The sequence below is a fragment of the Ascaphus truei genome, chromosome 1, assembly GCF_040206685.1.
Source record: "Ascaphus truei isolate aAscTru1 chromosome 1, aAscTru1.hap1, whole genome shotgun sequence".
Classification (NCBI taxonomy): Eukaryota; Metazoa; Chordata; class Amphibia; order Anura; family Ascaphidae; genus Ascaphus; species Ascaphus truei.
The window spans coordinates 363,089,018-363,114,020 of record NC_134483.1 but is presented as its reverse complement, the minus strand read 5'-3'; the positions used below and the strand labels follow the sequence as shown (position 1 = coordinate 363,114,020).

The 25,003-nt window shown below is 41.5% G+C and overlaps 1 protein-coding gene across 3 annotated transcripts in view; it reads left to right on the top strand.

The window, feature by feature from the left end:
- The window catches only part of CCSER1 (coiled-coil serine rich protein 1), an 874,804-nt gene that overhangs the window by 839,004 nt on the left and 10,797 nt on the right, over window positions 1–25,003 (top strand). The window contains exon 10 of one of the 3 annotated variants that reach the window (XM_075609996.1): window positions 1–529. This exon is cut by the window's left edge and continues 384 nt beyond it. The exons of the other annotated variants lie outside the window; for them this stretch is intronic. The gene's annotated coding sequence lies outside the window, so the exon portion shown is untranslated. Of the gene's footprint in view, window positions 530–25,003 lie in introns of those variants that run through there. 3 annotated transcript variants of the gene reach the window in all.

Genomic DNA, 25,003 nt, shown 5'->3' with positions numbered 1-25,003 from the left:
GTCCGTCGTCTTGTTGCTTTTTAACGTAGTGGTGATGTCACAAGCCACCGCCTACTGCTAAACAGAACAGCTGTTCATTCCCCTGTTGGAGAGCTGCAGTCACCAAACTAGTGGCCTTTAGCTCCAGCTCTCCGGTGTTCAGATGTTCTGGACTCTTTGGATGCCCTTACAACTACAGAGGAAAAGAAAATCTGCCTACCAAGATTAACATCTACTTGCCTGCCGGGAGACGAGGCTGCCCTAAAGGAGTTCGGATTGAGCACCTGACGATGTCGACGCTCCCTCATAGATGTGAACCAGCTGTGGTAAACCCATGCCGTTTGTTGCATGACATGCTTTAAAGAACAGAATTTCTGTACGTGCAATACTCACACTTTGCTTCCTGCACCTAATATATACTTTTATACTACACTGTGAGTCATGCACTTGTCCTGTTTTTTCCTTTACTTAATTAAGGGGCTGAATGCTTATACAACTAGTATTTTCCCCTCTTTTTTTTCCTTTGCTGTCATTTAACTATCTCATATAAAATTGTTAAGTTTATCCACTACAGCTCTGTAGCTTTGAATAAAAATAGTATCTTTTAAAAAAATATGCATAACTTATTTGTAATTCAACAATTAGTGAGATTACTGATAGGGGGTGAAAACTTCTGCAAGCCACTGTGTGGATATAGATATACTTGATGCGGTTGATGACTTTTATTAACTTTACTTTTCACAGTCACACTATTGAGCGAGAGAGAGACACGAGGGATACATGAGAGAGACACAATGGGGACATGTAAGGAATCCGTTCCTGGTTTTGGCTGGAGCTCACTCTTCCAGAGTTAGTGAGCTCTCAGAACAGACCTTCCCTTGGATTTGCAAGCAATCACCTGTGCTTGCAATCACTGCAGCTTTGCCCCTATTCGCTGGCTATACTATATAGAGCCAGCCCCTCCCGCCAGGAACTTGCTGAGCATAACCCTAGATTGACTAGGATGTAACTGTGTTTGCCACAAGCTACTTTGCCTTAGCCTTGCTTTGTTCATGAGATCTCCTGCATTCACCCCAGGCAGAGGTCTGCATTTTGGTTCCTGTACTGAAGCACTGGATCTCCAGTGCTAGTCTTGCCTTGTTACGGAGACCTGCTGCACCCGAGGCAGAGGTCTGCTTCCTGGTTCCTGTGCTGAAGTGCTGGGCCCCCAGTACTAGCTTTACCTTGTTCCAGAGACCTGCTGCTTTCACCCTAGACAGAGGTCTGCTATCTGGTTCTTGTGCTGAAGCGCTGGTCCTCCAGTGCCTTTCCTTGTTCCCATGACCTGCATTCTCCCCTTGCAGAGACCTTTTCATGGGCCGCTCCCGCTCCTCGCGCAGAGGCCATTCCCGCGCTGCTGAAGCGGTGTGCTACTGACTTCCTGTTGCCGAACTGCAGCCTGGACATCGATTACTCTACCATCTCCATCCCTGACCCTGGCGTGTCTATGGATTATGTTTACCAAATGTCCGAGAAATGGTCACAAAAAAGAAACCCACTAATTTGCACTCAGCCTATAGTAGAACAAACAATAGTTATTGTTTGATTTTAATATTTTTTGCACTTAGAAGAGTTATAAGTATATATTAAACTTTTATTGTTTTTGGGTTTTAGCCCTCCTGGTTGTTGCATCATATGTATGCTGGGACTAATTAGCTCCCTACTATTGTTTGTTCTACTATAGGCTTAGTCAAATTAGTGGGTTTCTTTTTTGTGACCATTTCTCGGTCATTTGGTAAACATATACATAATTCCATATGCACCGCCAATATGCTCATACTATGTGAATATTAAGGTAGAGCTATGATTATACCCCTATGATCTAATCAGTGTCTATGGATTACCCTGGCCTCTCCAACCCTGACCCTGCTACGAATTACTACAACTGCACAATCCAGAACTGGCTTTGTGGTCTAAGGTCGGTGTATTAACATTCCCACCTCAGCCCCGCGGTCTGGTCCCAATTTGTGGTGAGCACATCTGTTACAGTATGCTCAGCCCCACAAACTCGGACCGCCCTGTGGTGAGGGTGGGAATGTTCCTGTCCGAAATACTGTCTGCAGACCGGTTCCTGTTTGAAATAATGCCCCCGCCTGAAACCCCGTTCCTGTATGAAGGTCTTACTGTCTGAATGACTGCTCCAAAAAGAGCTCCTTATTAAGGCCCAGCACATTAGGGAGTTAAAACAGACCCTGCTCTCCTGTGTCCCTTCTCCTGGTTCCCCTGTGACCTGGGAGAAAGTGAATCCTGTGCAACTGGCGCAGGCTCAAAGTACGCTCCATGAACTGTCCGTAGCTTTGGATAAGTACATAAAACAGCATGACCCTCTCCTTGCCAGCTACACTGTTACTGGAAGGTTCCCCCGCGCTACTAGTCCTGTTACTAAACCTTTGGAGGTACTCCCTTCTCCTGAAAATTACCAAACTGATTTTGTTCCTCTTAAGAAAAAAGAAGAGTTTGACACAATCCCTGGTTTTGATTCTACCTCTCATTTCTCTGACTCTGATGTTTTGCCTGCTTTAACCCCTGCTTGTAAACCCTTTGAGACAACATTTGTGCATTCCTGTAACCCCAAAGCCAATGTCACCATCCTAGAGCCTGAAGATGAACCTTCTATAGCCCCAGTTTCCAAGTCTAATCCCCTTCCCTATGACTCTCGTGCACTGCTTGCTTTAACCCTTGATAGTTCTCAACCCCTGGCTTTAAAGGCAGACCTTGCACATTATACCGCCTCTGAAGTTCATTGATTTCATCCCCCTGCCCCAGCTAATGTTTCTGCTACTGAATTCCCTGAGATTTCTTCTGAAACTTTAGCCCAATCTAAAAGGAATACCCATGAATCTGCCTTAGCCATGAACCAGCACGCAGATTCACCTCTCTCTAAAAGTTTTAGAGTACCTAGTAATGCCCCTCCAGTTTCCCAGAGAGTTGAAATTCCTGCCTTAGACTCTAAATCTCCTTCCTTGGAACCATCCACGGCGGTTGGTCTCCTGTTTGCTCCTTCTCTAGCTACCACTTCGGAGGTCAGCGTACCTGCCTCTATTCCCTTAGTGAAGTCAGAGCCTTCCCTCCCTGCAGTGGGAAATCAGGTTTCCAAGTCAGAGTTCCCTTTCACTCCTTCCCCTGTAAACTTTCAATTCTCTCTCACTCCATTTACGAATTCTCGAGCACACCCGGTGTTAACCTGTGCTATTGCTAAAACTCATGATGTAAAAGCAGGTTACCCTGTCTCTGGCCCTTCAGTAGTATGTGATACGCCTATCACTAATGCTATTCCTCTGTGTCTCAGACATTTGAAATTCCTGCCCTTGACTCTAAGTCTGTCTCCTTGGAATATTTTACAGTGATTAGTTCCCCTTTTACTACCCCTTAGGCTTTCACTTCAGAGATCAGCTTATCTGCCTCTGATCCCTTAGTAAGCTCTGAGTCTTCCCTTACTGCTTCTAAGGATTCTCCAGCCCTTTCTGTGTTAACCTGTGCCACTATTCTAACTCCTGATGTAAAGCCAGGCTTCCTGCCCTCCGAATCCCGTGTAGTCTGTGAGATGCCTATCACCTTTGCTAGAACTCCTGTTTTACAAGGTGTCTTCCCTGTTATGTCTGTAATACCTGCAATTTCGTTAATTGATTCCAAGACCCTTGCCACAGAGTCTCCCATAGAGCCTGATGCCCCCACTATGGATTCTCAGGCACCAACTTCAGAGGCAAGCGTAACTTTCTCTGATTCTAGTGATGTGCCTAATCTAGCCATTGTTGTTTCACAAGTACCCACTTCAGAAACAAGCGCATTGCCCTCTTACTCAATTGAAATACCTAGTCTGGCTGTTGCTGTTTCTCTGATACCTACTTCAGAGACAAGCACAATGTCCTCTGATTCAATCAAAGTACCTAGTCCAGTTCCTTCTGTTTCTCAATTACTCACTTCAGTGACCTGTATACCTTTTTCGGTCCCCTGTGCTGTGCCTAGGGTAACCACTGCTGTCTCTCAGGCATTCATTTATGGAACAAACATATTCCTCGCTGACTGTTCTGCAGGTCCTGTTATAACCATGGATGATCCTAAGATTCCCACCCCTCCCTCCCTATTTTACCCAGAGTACCCCATGCAACCTCTGAATCTGGGATTCCCACTCCTTAGACAATACTGTCTCTCACTGACTCTTCCAAAGTATTTGAGGTATCTGCTACAGACTGCATGGCTGCTACTACGAACTCAGGGTTACCTCTCTTGGAACCTTCTGTAGTACCTGTTTCTCCTACAGATTCAAAGGACCCAGTGTTCAAAACTGAGTTATATTTCTCTGATTCTTCCACAATATTTGGGGTATCTACTACAGATTGCTATACTTCTGCCGCAAACTCAGGCTTACCTCCCAGTGAGGTTTCGCTAGTACCTAATGTATCTACTGCTTCTAAGGACCCTGTGTCTGAAACAGAGGTATTCAGTACTGTCTCTCCTACAGTATCGCGTGAAGCCTCTGACTCCCACTTTCAGTCAGTCAAGTTCGTGTTGTCCTAATCCTTCCTCTGTGCTTGAAGTACCCAGTTCTAAACCAAGACTTCTGTTTATAAGTCCTGCTGTACCGGACAAAGTCCGTATAGATCCAAGCTTTCTCATTTTGCTAGCAGATCCTATGCCCGCAGGGCCCCGTGTGGTGCCTGAAGTGTTTCCTCTGAATTTTATGTTGCCCTCATCAAAGATTGAAACACCCCTGTTGGACTTCTTTGCTTTGCCTGTGGTGTCCGTTCCTGTGTCCGTTCCTGTTTCTTGTGCTCCCACGGTGGACACGGGCATGCTTTTCTCTGCTTGTTCTTTGGTGCCTACTGCACCCTTCCTGGATGTCCAGACTTCGGACCTGATGCTCCCTAAACCTCAGATGCCCAGGAATGCTGGCCTCCTATCGTTTGCCAGTGCCACGGCAGAAAACTACATAAACTTTACTACTGTCACTCAACTTGTTTGGGATAACGGGCCTGGACTGTATCAAAAGAATTATATCAGAATCTTTCTGTGAACCCACCCACCCCTTACCCTCGCTAACCACTGTCCACTGCTGGATTACGGGTCTACTTCCCACCTAAGACAATTCAGGAACAATTCTATGTCCCCCAGATCTATGATTGATCCTGTTCGGCCGGAGTTCTACCTAAAGGGGGGGGGGGGACTGTAAGGAATCCGTTCCTGGTTTTGGTTGGAGCTCATTCTTGCAGAGCTGGTGAGCTCTCAGAACAGACCTTCCCTTTAATTTGCAAGCACTCACCTGTGCTTGCAATCACTGCAGCTTTGCCCCTATTCGCTGGCTATACTAAATAGAGCCAGCCCCTCCCGCCAGGAAGTTGCTGAGCATAACCCTAGATTGACTAGGATGTAACTGTATTTGCCACAAGCTACTTTGCCTTAGCCTTGCTTTGTTCATGAGACCTCCTGCATAAACCCCCAGGCAGAGGTCTGCATTTTGGTTCCTGTACTAAAGCACTGGATCTCCAGTGCTAGTCTTGCCTTGTTATGGAGACCTGCTTCACCCCAGGCAGAGGTCTGCTTCCTGGTTCCTGTGCAGAAGTGCTGGACCCCCAGTACCAGCTTTACCTTGTTCCAGAGACCTGCGTTCACCCCAGACAGAGGTCTACTATCTTGTTCCTGTGCTGAAGTGCGTGTCCTCCAATGCCAGCCTTTCCTTGTTCCCGATACCTGCATTCTCCCCTTGCAGAGACCTTATCATGGGCTGCTCCTGCTCCTCGCACAGAGGCCATTCCTGCGCTCCAGCTGCTACACTAAAGTGGTGTGCTCCTGACCTCCTGTTGCCGAACTCCAGCATGGAAATCGATTACTCTACCGTCTCCAACCCTGACCCTGGCATGTCAAAGGATTACACTGGCCTCTCCAACCCTGACCCTGCTATGAATGACTACCAACTGCGCAATCCAGAACCGGCTTTGTGGTCTAAGGTCGGTGTATTCACATCCCCACCTCAGCCCCGTGGTCCGGTCCTGTTTTGTGGCGAGCACGTCCATTATAGGACACGAGAGAGGGGGACACGAGAGAGACACGATGGGGCTGAGAGAGACACATGAGGGGGACGAGAGAGAGACACTAGGGGAACGAGAGAGACATAAGGGGGATGAGAATGAGACAGAGAGACATGAGGGGGATGAGAGAGACACAAGGGGATTAGAGAGATGAGAGACACGAGGGGGGTGAGAGAAAGACAGAGAGACACGATGGAGGGGAGGTGGACAAGAGAGAGACACAGAGACAGACATAAGAGAGGGGAGGGGGATGAGAGAGAGATGATAGAGAGAGATGATAGAGGGATGAGAGAGATGAGAGAGAGACGAGAGATGAGAGAGAGAGAGAGAGAGAGAGAGAGAGAGAGGATGAGATCGAGAGAGAGGATGAGAGTAAGAGAGAGATATTTGTGAGCCCTAATGATAATTATGGAAATTCCATACATTTCCCATGATAAACTTGCTGAATGAAAACCAGTGTTTTCTTAAATATACAATAGGGTTTATATTAACAAATTCCATGTCTTTTGAACCAAAAGGATGTATGAATTAGACAAACAATGATTAAGAGTCAGAGTATGTGCAAACGTAACTGAAGCCCTGGTTTTATCATCTAAATTAAATTAGGATAATTAGAACCAGGTGTTAAATAATTATGTCTTCCAGATAAGGGGCGCGCAGAAGTTTCACAATGTTGTTATATGGAAAAAAAATAATAAAAAAAAAAAAATATATATATATATATATATATATATATATATATATATATAAACGTTCCTAGCCCTGCTGCATCCGCCCATAGCTCGGACTTCACTAGAAGTGACATGAGATTGCAGCAGCAACTACCGAGCAGGCAGCACCGGCAAAGAAATGCCATGGATCTTCTATTCCCACTGTTCCCATGCACATTTTTTATGTGCATAATGTGAGTGTACAGTACATTTGCAAATCTATTGTTTTTCAATACATATTGTAGACATACTACACTATTTTGAGTCTCTGTTACATTTTTAGATATACTGGAGGAATGCTGCGGCATCCACTGAAGAATAACATCATTGCTGCCATCAGAGAGAGGTTGAATCTCTGATACGCCATACATTTAAGAAAAATGTGTGAGTGGAATATATACACCTGTATTATTATAGACTTTATATAAAACTGGCTTCACCATTTTATATATATATATATATATATATATATATATATATATATATATATATATATATATATATATCTCCATGTAGAGGTATCAGTACCGTGTTAGCCGAGCTTCAATAATCAAAAAATAAATAGATGAATAGTTCTGTGGCTAACGAAATGCTTTTATTTGTGCGAGCTTTCGAGATACACTGATCTCTTCTTCCGGCGATGTTACAATGAAGGAAGCAAGCAAAAGGTATACTTAACAACAGTGTCTATTGGAATGTTATCTGTGCTGGTCCTTCCCCCGGTATGGATGTGTTTTATGGCTAGAGGTGTCAGAAGGTTCCTGAAAGCAAGTGATGTAAGAGTGTGTGTGTGTATCTATGTGAATACGATCTGAGGGTTGCCATACTCAAAGGTAATCTTAAAACACCAAAAGAGAGATGGTTGCATGAATACAAATTTATGCAACTGTTCGGGACACTTAGCAGTGGCCTAAACAGAGATCGAAATTTTATGAGTCATTACTGACACAAGTGAACTCTCTTCCCATGAGCGCTAAAGGCCATGTCTATACATACTGTGCTATATGTATGCACACACAGCTGTCTCTTACACATACTAATACTCCTTGTTTTTCCATCCCTATACACCAATAGGGACCACAAAGTATCCACACACACTTTTAGTTGTGCTACCATCTCTCACATTTCCACACCCACCCACACCATTTATATCCACTCCCACTCCACACACACCTTTTGTAAAGCGCTGTATATACTGTGGGCTCTCCATTAATTTTTATTCACACAGATACATGTAACATCGCCGGAAGAAGAGATCAGTGTATCTTGAAAGCTCGCACAAATAAAAGCATTTCGTTAGCCACAGAACGGTATCATCTATTTATTTTTTGATTATATATATATATATATATATATATATATACACACCGGTTTCTGCCTGCTCCGTAGTTGCTGTCGCAATCTCACGTCACTTCTAGTGACGTCCCATCTATGGGCGGATGCAGCTGGGCTAGGAACGTTTGGCTGCTAGGACTCCAGACTCCGGTTCTATGCTCACACAGTCGATTCGACGCATTTCTTCATCGGGAATCCTGTTTCAATTTAATCAGAATTCATTAAACGTCGCATGACACTAATTAAATAGATTAAACAATTGACACAACACTAAAAAGAAAAAGGAAAAAGGATATGAGTAAAAATCAATTATTAATACGCAACTGCTACATATAACAATGTATAGAATCTGAGGATAAATCTGAGTGAGAAATGGCTTCCCTTTGACAACCTTAAATGGAAACCCAATCTAAAAGGCTGATGTTCCAAAATTGTGAAATTAGATACAAATTAAATAATAAAAATCCCAATATCAATGTCTACATTCAAGCCATTGGGGACTAAAGTGTGCATCTTATAAATCCAAAAAGTTTCTCTTTTTGCTAAACCATTTAGTCTACTTCCCCCTCTACAATTTTTGGAGACCTGTTCAATGCCTTTGAATGACAGAAATTTGGGGTCTGATTGGTGATGAATGTTTTAATGCCTGGAAATATTGTGCGTTCGATATATAAAATATTTCTAATTTTTGGTGCCTCTCGATTAAATTGAGTGATGGACACATTATCATTTTGATTGTTCTCTGTTCTACATTTTTTCCTAATAAGCTCACTTCTCTGAATTGTATTCATTTTCTCAATGGCTCCATCTATGATAAGTGAACTATAATTTATTTCCATAAATTTATTTATGAGGATATCTGATTGCTGGATATAGACATTATCTTCTATGCAATTTCGTTTAATTTGCCGTAGCTGCCCATATTGGATATTCCTGATCCAGTCTGGATTGTGGCTGCTCGATTCAATAATAAAGTTGTTACTATCCACTTTTTGAAGAAGGTTTTTGTTTTTAATCTACACTCTTTAATACACACAACCAAATATAGGCATTCTAATTCCGTCTTGCTAATGTTAGACGTAAATCTTATATTTAGATATTCTTATTAATGAAGTTCAAAAAGGCATCTAGAGTTTCCATATCTCCTTGTCATATAAATATTATGTTGTCTATGAAATGATGCCATAGGATCAGGTTCGCACCGAATTCATGGTTGGACCAGATGAAATCCTGCTCTGACATGCCCATAAATATATTGGCATAACTTGGTGCGAACCTGGTCACCATGGCGGTGCCACATTTCTGCAAATAATATTTTTCATTGAACGAAAAATATTTTTTTTCTAATATGAATACATGGATTCTACAATAAATCTTATTTGATCTTTCATTAATTTTTTGTCTGCCGTCAATGTGCGCTCAACTACCTTACATCCATAAATATGTGTGATTGAAGTATATGGAGACGTGACTAAATGTGTTTTTCGTTGTGTACTGTAATCAGAAATCCTGTTGGTGTTCCAATTTCTATGATTACCTCTGATCCTTTGATCTAGAAGATGTAGATTTCATTCAACCATGGGAAAGGATTTTGGATTACTCATCCTTTGAACTCATGCGATTTGATAATTGCATAGCATAAAAAGAAAATGATCATTTTAGACAAAGAGATCAACACAAATAAAGGAATATTAGAACCCCTCATAAATCATCCATTGTTTAGAGAGAATGATGCCAATTTACCAAAGGGATTAGAATCTGTGGAAAAAAATAGTCGTCATTAAGCAGAATAACTTCAGAAGAGATGAAGAAGATTACTCTAAAGGTAATCATAGAAATTGGAACACCAACAGGATTTCTGATTACAGTACACATAGAAAAACACATTTCGTAAAAGGGTCTTTTAGACAACCCAACAGAGATAGGGACATCACTCACTCTACTAATGTGGATGCACCCCAACAAAAAGAATACAAAATTCAGAGAGGACAAATTAACATTCCTACCATCAGAAAATGAAACAAAGAAAGAACCACAATTGAAGGGATGATAATACCCACCATATCCCAGCCAAAGAGAGGGACACAAGGAAACATAGAGAAAATACATAATTTTTGGCAGAGATTATGAATGCACACAAACAGATTTTTTTAGGAATGGGGAAGTTTTCCGATTCGTGGGAAACAAGGAATAAATTCTCCCCATTAATGGAAATAGACTCTCCCGTAGGTCTGAAAAGAAGAAGAATGTTAGAAGCAAACAAGGTAGAAGGATGAGGCTTTTAAATCAGAGAATTACAAATAGTAATAATATTTTTTAGTTAAGCAATTTGAAACTCACAGAATTTTCAAATAAAGTCATAACTAAAGGACTCACATTTACACCCACAATAGGTCCAACTAATTTTAAACTTTTTATCGATGCAAATAAGTTTTTAAGAAAATTGACTAGTCAGAGACATTTTTTAAATAAAGAATCTGAGTTGAGAAATTTAGTTGATATGGATAAAATGCTTCCTTGAATAGAATTAATGAAACCCATTTCCACTTTTTACCCAAGTCATGAAAAAGGACATTTTTAGAAGTATTTTATTAAATGATTAATAATGATTTTAATCAATTATCCCAAGAAACCTCTACATTTAAACATAACCTTACCAAAAAAAGAAAGGAAAGCATTAGAGAGTTTAATAGAGAATGATGAAATTATAATTAAACAAGTGGACAGGGGGGAGGGGTGGACTGGACATCATTATGGACCAGAGCTACTATTTAGAAGAAGCTAACAGAATACTGGGGGACACTGAGACATACCTGGTATTGGATCATAATCCCATTATAGAATTGTATGGGGAATTGAAAGCTTTATTGCTTAAGCGAAACTCTCCAGGGATATTAAATGAATGCGAATTTAAATATCTATGCAGAGAGAAAGCCAAGTTGCCACTTTTCTATTTTCTTTCGAAGATTCACAAAAATTTTGAACATCCACCACGGAGATCGATCATATCGGGCACAGAGTCATTAATCAGAATATATTGACTGTTTTCTACAGAAGTACGTCATATCATTGAAATCACATAGCAGAAACACTACTGACATTATTAGATTATTAGAACAAATCATATGGCAGGATAATTTTTATAATGGTGACGGCGGACATAACGTCTCTATATACTCTAATCACACATAGTGATGGATGTAAATTAGTTGAACGCACATTGAAGGCAGACACAAAAACTAATGGAAGATCAAATAAGATTTATTGTAGAATTCAAGGAATTACTATAAGTAAAAAACTATTTTTGGTACAATGAAAAATATTATTTGCAGAAATGTGGTACGGCCATGGGGACCAGGTTTGCACCAAGTTATGCCAATATATTTATGGGCAAGTGGGAGGAGGATTTCATCTGGTCCAACCATGAATTCGGTGCGAAACTAGTCCTATGTCGTTGTTTCATAGAAGACAAAATATTGATATGGCAAGGAGATATGTAAACTCTAGACGTCTTTTTGGACTACATTAATAAGAATGATCTAAATGTAAGATTAACATCTAACATTAGCAAGATGGAATTAGAATTCCTAGATTTGGTTTTAATGTTGAAGAGAATAGATTTAAAAAAAAAAACAGTCTTTAATAAAGTGGATAGAAACAACATTATTACTAAAATCGAGCAGCCACAATCGAAACTAGATAAGGAATATCTTATATGGGCAGCTACAGCTAATTAAAAGCAATTGCACAGAAGATAGTGTCTATATCCAGCAATCAGATGTTCTCATAAATAAATTTAGGGAAATAAATTATAGTCAACTTACCATAGATGCAGCCATTGAGAAAACAAAGAAAATTCAGAGAAGTGAGCTTATTAGGAAAAATGGTAGAACAGAGAACAATCAAAATTATAATATGTCCTTCATCGCTCAATATAATCGAGAGGCACCAACATTTTTAAATATTGTATGTCCTTACATACATTTGCATATTTTAAAGAACGACGCCATACTGAAAGTACATATACTAGAGAAACCGAGTGTCATTTTTAGCAGAGCAGCTAATCTTAAAAGTAGACTGGCTTCCACCAGTTTTAGAAAAAAGATAGATACCAATCACATATGGCTGAATAAACCGATGGGATTTTATGGATGCATTATGTGGAAAGCATGCACGCAAAAAATAATGAAAAGTTTAAATTAATTTCCAATTTTACAGGAGAAGTGTTTACAATAGAAAGCTACATAGATCGCAAATCAGACTTTGTAGTCTATATGTTGGAGTACCCATGTGGCCTCCAATATAAAGGACTCCTATCCAGACCCTTACAGTTCCATATAATAGAACATTTGGGTAATATTAGGAAAGGTATTCTAACGCACAATGTTTCCAGACATTTTAGCATTCATCACCAATAAGTCCCCAAATTTCTGTCATTCAAAGGCATTGAGCAGGACACCAAAAATTGGAGTGTTGCATCACTTTTTTTAGATATATGTATCTATTTTATTAGTGCCATGCACCATTTAATGAATTGTGATTAAATTGATAGTGATTTAATTGTATATTATATGTTTCATTGTGTAATGATAGTTTGTATATATTTGTATCTGTGAGGATCGGATGCAGGCTCCGGTCCAGAGTTTGATTCAGACTTGCTGCAGGCTTCCCTTATTTACTCCTGCTGTGTACACTCTGCACAGCAATGAATCAGCACTCTGGTTTCACTTTCAGCCTCTGCTGAAAAGCAGTTCACTGATTGGCTGATTCAACCTTTATATGCTCAGTCTTTGCTTCTGCAATTTGGCTGAGCATAACAGTTTGTACCGTGTGACGTTGTGCTGGTCGCAAGCACTCTAATATCCCTTGGCCTGCCTTGCTGTGCTTTGTCTTTCCTTGCAGCTCACCTGGACCCTTGCCACAGATTTACCTACTACCCACTTGTCTCATACCCTCGACTTCAGCTTGATACCTACTACACTACTGCACCGACACACTTTATTCGAGCAAATACCCAGTATGTACCTGGCAGATACCTGGAATGCGCCGCTCCTCACCTCTGACAAGCCCCGTTGCGTTTGCCTTCCCAGCCTGGGTTCATGCCTGGCTGACGGGCGGCTGATCTGTTAAATGATAATGATTAGGATTTAATAGGCTGCAATGCTTCGCGTGTCTACCAGATGGCATAAATTCATGAATTGTAATGCAGTATATATATATATACTGTGCAGTATTGCAGCCAGTGGGAATAAAATGCTTCAATCCCTGCCTGGAAAATACCTCAATGCACTCGGGCAGAAAACAGTCACAAACCTCAATACACCCGGGTATACCCGAATTCGTGGGACTAGCCGAGCTCGAATAAAGTGTGTCGCCAGTGTAACTTCTACTACCCTCGACCTCAGCTACGTGACGCCTGCTACTCTCATCTCTTCAACCCTGACCCGGCTACCCACAACTAAGCATCTGCATTCTGGACGCAACTTCACTGCTTCAGGTTGGTGTTTCTATATCCCCACCTTGGCCTCGTGGTTCAGTCCAGTTTGTTGCGGGCACCCGTTATAGTATGCTCAGTCCCGCAAACATGGACCCCACTGAGGTGCGTTGAGTTTTGATCCTGAATACCAACTTATTCACTGATTTGCAACAGTATGTATTTCGTTGACAAACGTATGGATCAGGTGCAATCCACCATAGACCAGCTACAGCGCGCAATGTTAAATCCTACTTCCCCAGCAGCGGCTGTCCCGACACCGACTTCTGCCCACACCGCTGAATCGAGGCTCCCTGCGCTGAATCGCTATGGTGGGGATCTCCTCATCTGTTGGGGGTTTCTAAACCAGTGTTTTAATCAATTTCAACTTACCCCTTCTCGTTTTGTATCTCAGCGTTCAAAAGTCGCATATATCATTTCCCTGTTAACCGATGACGCTTTGGCGTGGACGTCTCTTATCTGGGAGTAAAGAAAGGAGCTCGCAAGTGACATAACTCTCTTCACACGGGAATTCTGAACACTCCAGGATGAAAGGTAATGGCATCTTCCTCTGTCCTACATATTTCTCAAGGCAGTTGAACAGTGACCCGCTACGCAGTGAAATTCTGGACCCTCGCTGCAGAAACATGTATGAACGATGAAGCACTGGTAGCAGTATTTTGGCACAGTCTTACGGAGAACCTCAAGGATGAACTCGCAATGCTAGAACGCCCTGCAGGTTTGGAGTATCTCATCACTCTATGTATCCGCATGGACCTGCACCTACAGGAGAGAAGAGCCTAGAAGGTTCAACGCAAAGGAGGTACACGATCCCTTCATACTTTTTCAATCGGCTCCCATAACCGACTGTTCCCTGGATCCAGAGGAGGCAATGCAACTTGGGGTGCTAGCCTATCGACCAGCGAGAAGCATCGCAGACACAGCTCTGGTCTTTGTATGTATTGCGGTTTCATCAGGCATCAGGCTCTCCTTTGTCCCAATAAGGCGGCAAATGCCAAAATCCCAGTGAGAAAAGAGAGAATCATACTGGGAACACTACATTCTTCTCCCTCTAGTTTACCTTCAAGGTTGATGCTGTCTATCAAATTGACCGGGGAATCCTTTGCGGTCAAGACACAGGCCTTTCTGGACTCTGGGTCAGGCGGTAATTTCATCGACCAAATTTTTGCGGCGAAGCATGGCATTCTGTTGGTGTAGAAAAAATATCCTGTAGCTTTGGAAGCAATAGATGGCAGACCGTTACAACCAGTGTTAATTTCCATACTGACGGTTCCGGTATAGTTAGAGACAGGTATACACCATACTGAAAAGATTCGACTGGACGTAATACTCTGTTCCAATATTTCCATAATTTTGGGATTACTGTGGCTTCAACTTCATAACCCTTTCAAGGCCTGGGCGGAGTCTCGGCTCATCTATTGGAGTTCACGATGCCTTCCATTCCTTCCCAAACACTGGCTGCTGCTTCAGAGCCATCTGAGGAAAAACCCGACCTACCCCGTATCTACTCCTCCTTTTGTGACGTATTTGACAAAGTTCAGTCTGAGGAGCAGCCTCCATATTGGTTCTTCGACTGTGCCATTTATCTTTTGTCTGGGTCGTTACCTCCCAGAGGAGGCTCATATCCACTGTCACCTCTAGAGAACATCTACATGAAGGAATGCATTCAGGAAAACCTTCAGAGGGGATTCATCCCTAAGTCTTCTTCTCCCACTGGTGCAGGGTTTTTCTTCATTAAAAAGAAAGATAGAAAACTACGTCCGTGCATTGACTACCGAGGACTCAACAAAATCATGGTAAAGAATCGATATACATTACCACTCATTTCTGAACTGTTTTACAGGTTGTAACGAGCTTCTATTTTCACCAAATTGGATTTACGAGGGGCTTATAATTTAGTGAGAATTCGTCAGGGTGATGAGTGGAAGACGGGTTTCAATATACGTGATCGACACTACGAGTATCTGGTTATGCCATTCGGACTTTGCAATGCTCTGGCAGTATTTCTGAATTTTGTGAATGAGATATTTAGGGATCTCCTCGACAAATATGTCATCATATACCTGGATGATGTGGGATCATAGTTCCAAAAGCTAAGGTCATCATGGAGAAAGGAGTGCCATCGATTTACTGGAATGGAAATTCTGGTGGCCGGAGATCCAGAAGGATGCTAAGAGCTTTGTGGCCTCTTGCCCTATCTTCTCCCAGGAATCGTCCTTTTGACTAATAAAACCTCTTCCGATTCCAGACCGGCCATGGACTATATCTCTATGGACTTTGTGGTGGAGCTGCCCTTATCTAAGTGCATGACCATGATCTTAGTGGTCGTGGATAGGTTCACCAAATAAGCTCTCTTCATCCCTCTTAAGGGGTTAACTAAAGCTGCTAAATTTTCTGTGGTATTCATTCAGGAAATATTCCGACTCCATGGAGGCCCTCAAGTAATTGTGTCAGATCGAGGTTCTCAATTCATTTCCAAATTTTGGAGGGCCTTCTGCCAACAACTTGGAGTGTCCTTACACTTTTCATCTGCTTATCACCCCTAGTCTAATGGACAAACAGAGTGGACTAATCAGTCCTTGGAACAATATATCCATTGCTTTGTCTCGGACACTCAAGACGATTGGGCAGACCTCTTACCTTGGGCAGAATTCTCCCCTAATAACTTATGGAGCAACTCATTTCAAGAATCTCCATTCTTCTCTAATTATGGCTTTCATTCCTCAGCTCTTCCCTCTTTAGGAGCCACATCCGGAGTCCAGCCGTGTATAACTGGATCCAGCAACTGCAGGAGTTATGGGGGGAAATCCAGAACAACCTTCAGAAAGCGGTATCCACCCAAAGCAGGCAAGCAGACCGGCATCATCGTGAGATACCAGCATACAATCCTTGTGACAATGTATGGCTTTCTACCAAAAACATCAGGTGAAAAGCACCTACGGCAAAGCTATCTCCCAGATTTTTTGGACCTTTTCCTATCATCGAGAGGGGCAATCCGGTGGCATACCGGCTACGCCTCCCAGCCTCTATGTAGATCTCATCGGTATTCCATATCTCCCTACTAAAACCCTTTGTACAGGATCCCAGGTCTCCAGTTCCTGCATCACATCCGGAATCTGTCCTGGTGGAGAAAGTATATGGTTTAAACAGCACTAAGAATATAGAGGAGTAAAATAAGACTGTGGTGCATGGGAACCTTGAGGGACACTATTCCTCCCAAAGGACAATATAGAACAAGAAATGAGGGGGTACCCAGCACTCAAATGAGAAAAATAAAGTAAATGACAAATATGTTCTAAAGAAATGTTACTGTGATATTGCCACAATATGACCAAGCAATATGTATAGATAATCGCAAAGGGCAGCAATATATTTATAACTGTGAGTAACAGCAAATGGAGTGGCGAACGGAAGAGAAAGATATAAGGGAAAAGTGGGAGGGATCAAGACAAATGGGGGGCAATGTTTTAGGGTGGGATGCCCCTTCTTCCTGCCCATTCCCCAAGATCACAGTGATCAAGGGTACTTCCCTTAAGTCCTATATGGACGGTAACTCCCAACACACTGAACAACTAAAAATAAAATACACAATATGGCAACCTATAAAATAATCTAGTGATCCAAGAATGGTCACTAGTAAATCTATGCCCAAACGAGACTAGTGGCAAATAGACCAACCAACTGTAGAGTATACAGATGCAGCCACCAGTATTAGAACACTTACCTGGGAAATTCTGGGAGATTCTGGGGCAGTCTCACAGTAAATACCTCAACATGCCTCAACATTGCCTCAGCCTTTCTGTGAGATTCTTAATGGCCCATCGGATTAACGCAGTGGGGTGTCCCTGCAATCCCATTCAAACTGAATGGGAATACAGTGACCCCTGTTGTGTTAATCCGATGGGCCATTAAGAATCTCACGGGAATGTTGATGCATTTACTGTGAGACTGCCCCAGAATTTCCCAGGCATGAGTTCTAATACTGGTGGCTGCATCTGTATCTCAAGGATAACCAATAATTAGCAGAGATAATCTCAAGCAACAATGCTATATAAGCCAGTAATGCAGATGTTAATAACAAAACTGCTACAGGCTAAGCAAGCCAATAATATCATAGGATCAGATAGGCATACGGTATAACCAGCACTGAGAGGCTCAAGAGGCAGTAATGTAGGGGTTAATAACAAAATTGCTACAGGCTAAGCAAACCAATAATATCATAGGATCATAGTCAGATAGGCATAAAGTATAACCAGCACTTTAGCAGAGATAATACAATGCTATACAAAGAGAACAATGCTATATAAGCCAGTAATGAATGGGGTTAATAACAAAACTGCTACAGGATAAGCAAGTCAATAATATCATAGAATTAGAGTCAGATAGTCATAAGGTATAACCAGCACTGAGAGGCTCAAAGGGATTACGTGCACCCAGTAGGAGAAACGTCACAGGAAGCAGCACTGGATACCCTGCAGGTGACCTAGCCCTTGTCAGCATGTAACATGCAGTACACATTCAGCCAGCCCTTGTCAGGATGTACCATGCAGTACAGTGAGTATCACTCAACCTAGCCCTTGTCAGCATGTAAAATGCAGTACATATTCAGCATAGCCCTTGTCAGCATGTACCATGCAGTACAGTAAGTGTCACTCAACCTAGCCCTTGTCAGCATGTAACATGCAGTACACATTCAGCCTAGCCCTTGTCAGCATGTAACATGCAGTACATATTCATCCTAGCCCTTGTAGTACATGAAGTACTGTGAGTGTCACTCAACTTAGCCCTTGTCCTCATGTAACATGCAGTACAGTTTTACAGCTAGACGGGAGGAGAAACAATAACTCACGATCACCGACTTGAGATTCTGGCTGGTATTACATATAACGCCATATATCGAATTTCTGCCCGCCTTCAGGTCTCACTTCACCCAGGTTAAATCGTGGATAACTCACGTAAATGTCTTCGGAAATCTCACATAAGGGACAAGCTCGGGTCAGGTAAATCCCGGATACAAACAGACTACATCGGAATGTTTTTTTAATCTAATTTCATGCATTAGGAATCCATCATCACTGGATTCTGATTGCAGCAACCAGGACATTTGTCTACAACAGTGATTCCCAAACTTTTTTGTTTGGAGGAACCCTTGAAGTTTTTTGAAAAATCTCGGGGAACCCCTATCTGGCTGATACATTTTAGATTAATTTAACCTCACGAGCTCCCTCTATTTCCCACCCTCTACCCGGGCATTTCTCTCCCCTCCATCTCACTCACTCTCCCCCCTCCTGCCTCGCATGTATTTATCTCCCCTGCGTCTCACTCTTACTCCCTCTTTTCCTCAATCACTCCCCCCCCCCTCTCTCATCTCACTTGCCCCTACCTTCCGTCAATTACCTCACTCTCACTCAATCCCCCCCACAAAATACATACCAAAAAACCCCACACCCCTAAATACATGTAACCCTACCCCGCAATACATAATAAAAATACCTGCAACTGCAAATGCATATTAAAAATGTCAATGCCAATACATATTAAAAATGCCCCCGCTGCCCCAATACATTTTTAAAAGACCCCCCCCAATACATATTTAAAAAGATTGGGCTGCACGGGTAAAATCATCATCATCATATCTCCCCCAGCACATCTCATCATCATCCACCTCCTTATCATGTAACCCCCCCTGCATGTCACATCAACCCCCCCTTTAATCTCAAATCAATTCCCCCTGCATGTCACATTACTCTCCCCTCCTGCATATCACATCAATCCACCCTGCATCTCACACAACCACCCCTGAAGATGCCTGCTCGCGACCAGAGAAGATTTTATCCTCATTAATTGAAATGTACATTGACTATTCCCCAGCTCAGGGAAGACTGTTTAATAGCATATTAATTAGGAGTGAGAGATTGATGTTGAAAAATAGTTTCTGAAATACTTGGCTGAATAATGTATCCCACTAACTAGCCATGTGATTTTTTTTTAGTCTGGGTGAAAGAGAAAAAGGAAGGGGTTATGAGAAAGTGGGTTCGGGGAGACAGAAGGAGGAAGGAGATGTACTACAGAGCCTAGCTGTTCCATAGTTAAAGTTGCTATCAAATTTGTAACATGAAAATAAACATTCAGGCTGGCTAAAAAAAACTGAACAGAAATGTGACTCAACTGATGCACCATGAGCATCACTCACAACATGCTATCCAGCAATAGCCCCAATGTCTGTCACTGTGTGTCAGTCACTGTGTGTGTCACTGTGTGTGTGTCACTGTGTGTGTCACTGTGTGTGTGTCATGGTGTGTGTCAGTGTGTCTGTCACTGTGTGTGTGTCAGTGTGTCTGTCACTGTGTGTGTCACTGTGTCTGTGTCACTGTGTGTGTCAGTGTGTCTATCACTGTGTTTGTGTGTCAGTGTGTCTGTCGGTGTATGTCACTGTGTGTGTCACTGTGTGTGTCAGTGTGTCTGTCACTGTGTGTCAGTGTTTCTGTCACTGTGTGTGTGTCACTGTGTGTGTCAGTGTGTCTGTCACTGTGTATGTCAGTGTGTGTCAGTGTGTTTGTCACTGTGTTTGTCACTGTGTGTGTCACTGTGTCTGTCACTGTGTGTGTGTCAGGGGGGGGAAAACGGAGCTGGGGGGGGGCAAAAACGGAGCTGAGGGGGCACAAACTAAACTGGGGGGGCAAAAACGGATCTGGGGGGGGCAAAAACTCACACATCTCAGCACCGACTAGCCCCGCCCCTCTGTCTCCTGCTCTCCGATGCACCCGCTCTCCGCACTCACAAACACTTGCTCACTAAAACACACACACCTCTGCATATCACAGAAAGTACAATACATGGTGCATTCAAAACACCCACCCCACAGCCACCGCCACCACCACCAGGGAGCAACTCCTAATCTCAGCCGGCAGCAGCAGCAGCAGCGTGCAGAAAGCGGGAAGACTGCACGCACTCAGCAGGCACCAGAAGTGCCGGGCTGTTAGAGCGCTTCGAGGAGGGAGGAGAGCGGAGGGGGGAGAGCCAGGGGCAGCAGTGAGTGCAGCCGGCCCGGCAGAACCCCTGGGACTGCTCCACAGAGCCCCAGGGTTATGCAGAGCCCTGGTTGAGAATCACTGGTCTTCAACAACCGACGGTTGTATATTACACCAGTGTGACCATCATCACACTACATATAGACTTTATCACTAGGCGCCAAGTATGTCTTCTTTTGTTTTGTATAGTGTTTATCTGAAATAGGTAGTCAGTCTTGTATACTTAATGGCAGCCACTGTTCACTAATTCACGGAGAACATTTGGAATTCACTTAAATATATATTTTGTTAGCACTACAATATCCCCTTTTTTGTGTATATAACAGTTACATACAAGATTAAAATGTGAGACTGTTCCAGTTGTGTGGGTTCCAGTTGGTCACTGTAAGAGGAGGCCGAGTGGATGGATACTTTGTTGAACCTTGGGACCGTGAACAGTCCCTTGGAGTCAGATAACAGGTGATAAGTGCTGCATGTGGTAGGGGCGATGAGCTTGTTAAGATATGGGTGTAGCTTGGCCAAAAATTATTTGAAGGCGAGACAGGGAAGATGAACTTTGCGCCTAGACTCAAGTGATGGCCAATCTAGTTATTTGAGCATTTTGCAGTGATGTGTGTTGTAGTTACATTGGAGGTCAAAACGGCATATTAAATTGTAGAGGGTTTCTAGTTTCCTAAGGTGAGTTTGGGGTGCTGTGCCATATACTATGTCCCAATAGTCTATTGTTGGTATTAGCATCTGCGGTGTGATGCGCTTTCGGACCAGTGGGCTTAGGGAGGGTTTGTTCCTATAACGTACACCTAGTTTGGCATAGGTTTTGTATGTCAGGGTATCAATGTCCAACCCAAATGTTAAATGGGAGTCAAGCCATATGTCCAGATATTTGAAACTAGTCTGGTGCTAGGATGGTATTAGAGTTTGTTCTGACATGAAGCTCCGTCATTGATAGTTTTAGAAGTTTAGCCTTGGTCTCAAATACCATTGTTACAGTCTTGTCAGTATTTAAAAACAGTTTGTTTTGGGAAATCCAGTTGTCGAGTCTCAAAAAATCAGATTGAAGTACGTCTTCAAGGTCAGAGACACTATGGGTGTGTGTAAATGATTGTGTCATCCACATAAATGTGTATTGAAGCTCCCTTACAAGCTGCAGGAAGATCATTGATGAAGACTGAAAAGAGTAGGGGCCCCAGCACAGAGCCTTGTGGGACACTGCAGGTGATGTCCAAGGGGATGGAGCTAGAACCCGAGATAGACACATGTTGCGATTTCCCAGATAAGTATGAGTGAAAGCAGTTTAAAGCATGTTTCCCTATTCCAGAGCACTGCAGATTGTTTAGCAAGATAGCATGATCAACAGTATCAAAAGCCTTTTCAAAATCTTAAATATTGCACCCATAAGTTGTCCCAGCTTCATTCCACACTGGATCTCCATGCAGACTTTTAGGAGGGTTTGGAGCGAAAGCCAGATTGGAATTGGTTAGGGAAATTTGTCTTGGCATAGTAATTGCATAATTTGGAGTGAATACATTTTCCCATTACTTTGTTGTCTAAAATCATCAGAAAGTCAAAGGTTGCAAAGTATTAAATTCATCGACACTTTCTGATAACAAACGCTTTGCACACGGTGTTGATTTAAAGCAGCATTTCATTCAAAATGCTTTAAAAAAAAAACAGTTGTTTATTATTAGATATTACTTACTGCATTTTTGTTTCAGCTGAAAAGAAAGATCGATGTGACTGACTTTCCGAGTGAAAAAATGTATGAAACTCACCAGCTGATTTAGAAGTTAAAATCCATTTATTCATCTACATAAAAACAGACAAAGATAGGACATAACTCCTCCTCCCACGCGTTTCACGACCTCTGTGGCGCTATATATATATATATATATATATATATATATATATATATATATATATATTTAAATATATATATTTAAATATATGTCCTTAAACATACCATCAAGTCTCTAAAATTAGAGGCACTATTTACTAGTCCATTTATGCTTGGAGTATATTATTATCTGTAATCAGATTCATGTTGCATGTTTGCTTATCATTTACTATTCTACAATACAATTAATTAAAAAAAAAAACATTTTTTTATTGTTTTTATTTCTATGTTTTGTTATGTAATTGTTTGTTTATTTATCTCTATATCTAATTCTTTATTATTATATTGCCTTATTTACTATATCAATATCAGATTGACTTATTTTCTTATTCTTTTTTCCTTTTCTTTCTCTTTCTTTTTCTTGTATCCAGTTTGTTGTCAAGCATATTATCTGTTCACCTGTTTCTCTTTATATGTTAATTGACACCAGCTGTTCTGTCTCTGTGGGGGAGGTATATATTGCACCTTTATCTCCTAACTGCACACTCCTTGAAAAAGCGCCACAGTGGGCGTGGGAGGAGGAGTTATGTCCTATATTTGTCAGTTTTTATGTAGCTGAATAAATGGATTTTAACTTCTAAATCAGCTGGTGAGTTTCCAACATTTTTTCACTCGGAGCGGCAGTCACATCGATCTTTCTTTTCCGCTGAATCTACTCTGATCGACGGACACCACCTGGAGTATAGGAAGGTGAGCTCTGACTCATTCAGACTCGCAGCGCGGAAGGAGAGGCGAGGAGGTGTTCCCTAGTGAGTGCGTGACTCCACACCACAACCGGCCAGGAGAGACGGTGTAAGAGGACTATCATAGCATCTATAGGGGTACACATATTAGTGGGAACTACAAGTACATGCTCTGTGTAAGCAGCACGTTATATTTGCACTATCATTACCACCACCTTATGTCTCTCCATCTCCTAGCACTGGATACATTACTTCCACAACCCGGAACAAGCTCCAGCTTTATATATTTTTTTTTATTGTGAATTATTATTCTTACTATATTCTTTGAACTGATATTCGGTTTAATTTTCATTGCATTTTTGTTTCACTCTGTATTCCCATTTTATTGATTTTTTTTAAATGTGTGAAGCTTCCTTGAGTTACTATAAAAACTATTTAGAAAGCAACACCACTTCCTTCAACACCACTTCCTCTTTTGAAATTGGCAGCCATATTGGGTGTCCTAGGAATCAGGATCTTCGCTGTTTAATCACGGGAGAACAGGTTGTTCAGCGGTTTACATAATTACATGAATGTTCTGTAAAGTGTCTTGTGCCTCTTGAAGGTGTTTTATAGCAGAGCACTGCTTAATATATATGTCACATGTACTTTTGAGATGGGGTTCAGACAAGGTTAAACTAATATTGCTGATATATTTTCTCTTTACTGTGCTACAAACTTGCAAATGGTGGTTTTTTTCTCCTTGGCTGATTTGGCAAAAATGTTCAGTTTCCTTGCGGGACTATATACCTTCTTTTCAATTAAATAATGTATTATGTTTTAGGAATTTGAAGTTCTTAAACTTCATATATTTGCTTGTTTTTAATGCGCTCTGTTTTATATATATTTGTTTAAAACCCATTCATTTCCATTAAACAAGGCAGGCTTGGGATTTCAGTGATCTTTTCAGATCCAGACATATCGGATGTCTTTCAGAATAAGAATTGGGATGAAATATCTTCACTTGCAGTTGGGTTCAATACATTTAGAATATTCAGTCATTCATGTATCTATTAGCCAAATTAGTCCCAGAATAGATTTGTTATACAGTAGGTTGTTATACCTTTGTTATGGACCAATTACAGTTTAAAGAGCATTGTAAACTTCAGAGTACATCAGCAGATGAGATATGAGTTTTCAAAGCTATAGTTGGACAGTCCATACCTTAATTAAATCTTTTGCATCTTCTTTTTAACTGATTTATATCTCTCTTTTGTAAATTCCACCCAAAAGTCTATATCAAAGAATCTTTGCTCTAGATCTTTTACTGAAATTTCAATAAAATATTTTCAGTAGCTCACTGGCTTAGTCGTATATGGGAAAATATGAAAAGCTGACCCATGTAACTTTTAGCTGAAAAGGAAAACTGTTCTGCAACCACATTCAAAAGAATGCAATTTAAAAAAAACCAGATAGTGGTAAAACAGAGCTTTCAATTACTAATTTCTTAAATTTGTTAAATGTTATTATTTTTACTATTGTCATAAATTTTTATATTTGTATTACGTCATAATATGTGATTTGGCATCTTGATCTTTTGGTTCATTTGTTAGATTGTTGTATTATTTATAAGATCACTACAAAATGTAAATTAATAAAATGAGAAAAGTTTGTACAGTAGATCGACCCAAACAGTAGGCTAATTGTTAGCCTGTTTCTAGATGATACATCAACAAACTGGTTAAAATGAGGCGGATAGTGTTAGTGCCAGGACTATTTCCTGAAATGATGACAACATGCACTACAGAGACGTTCAATACACAAGTCAAGTAT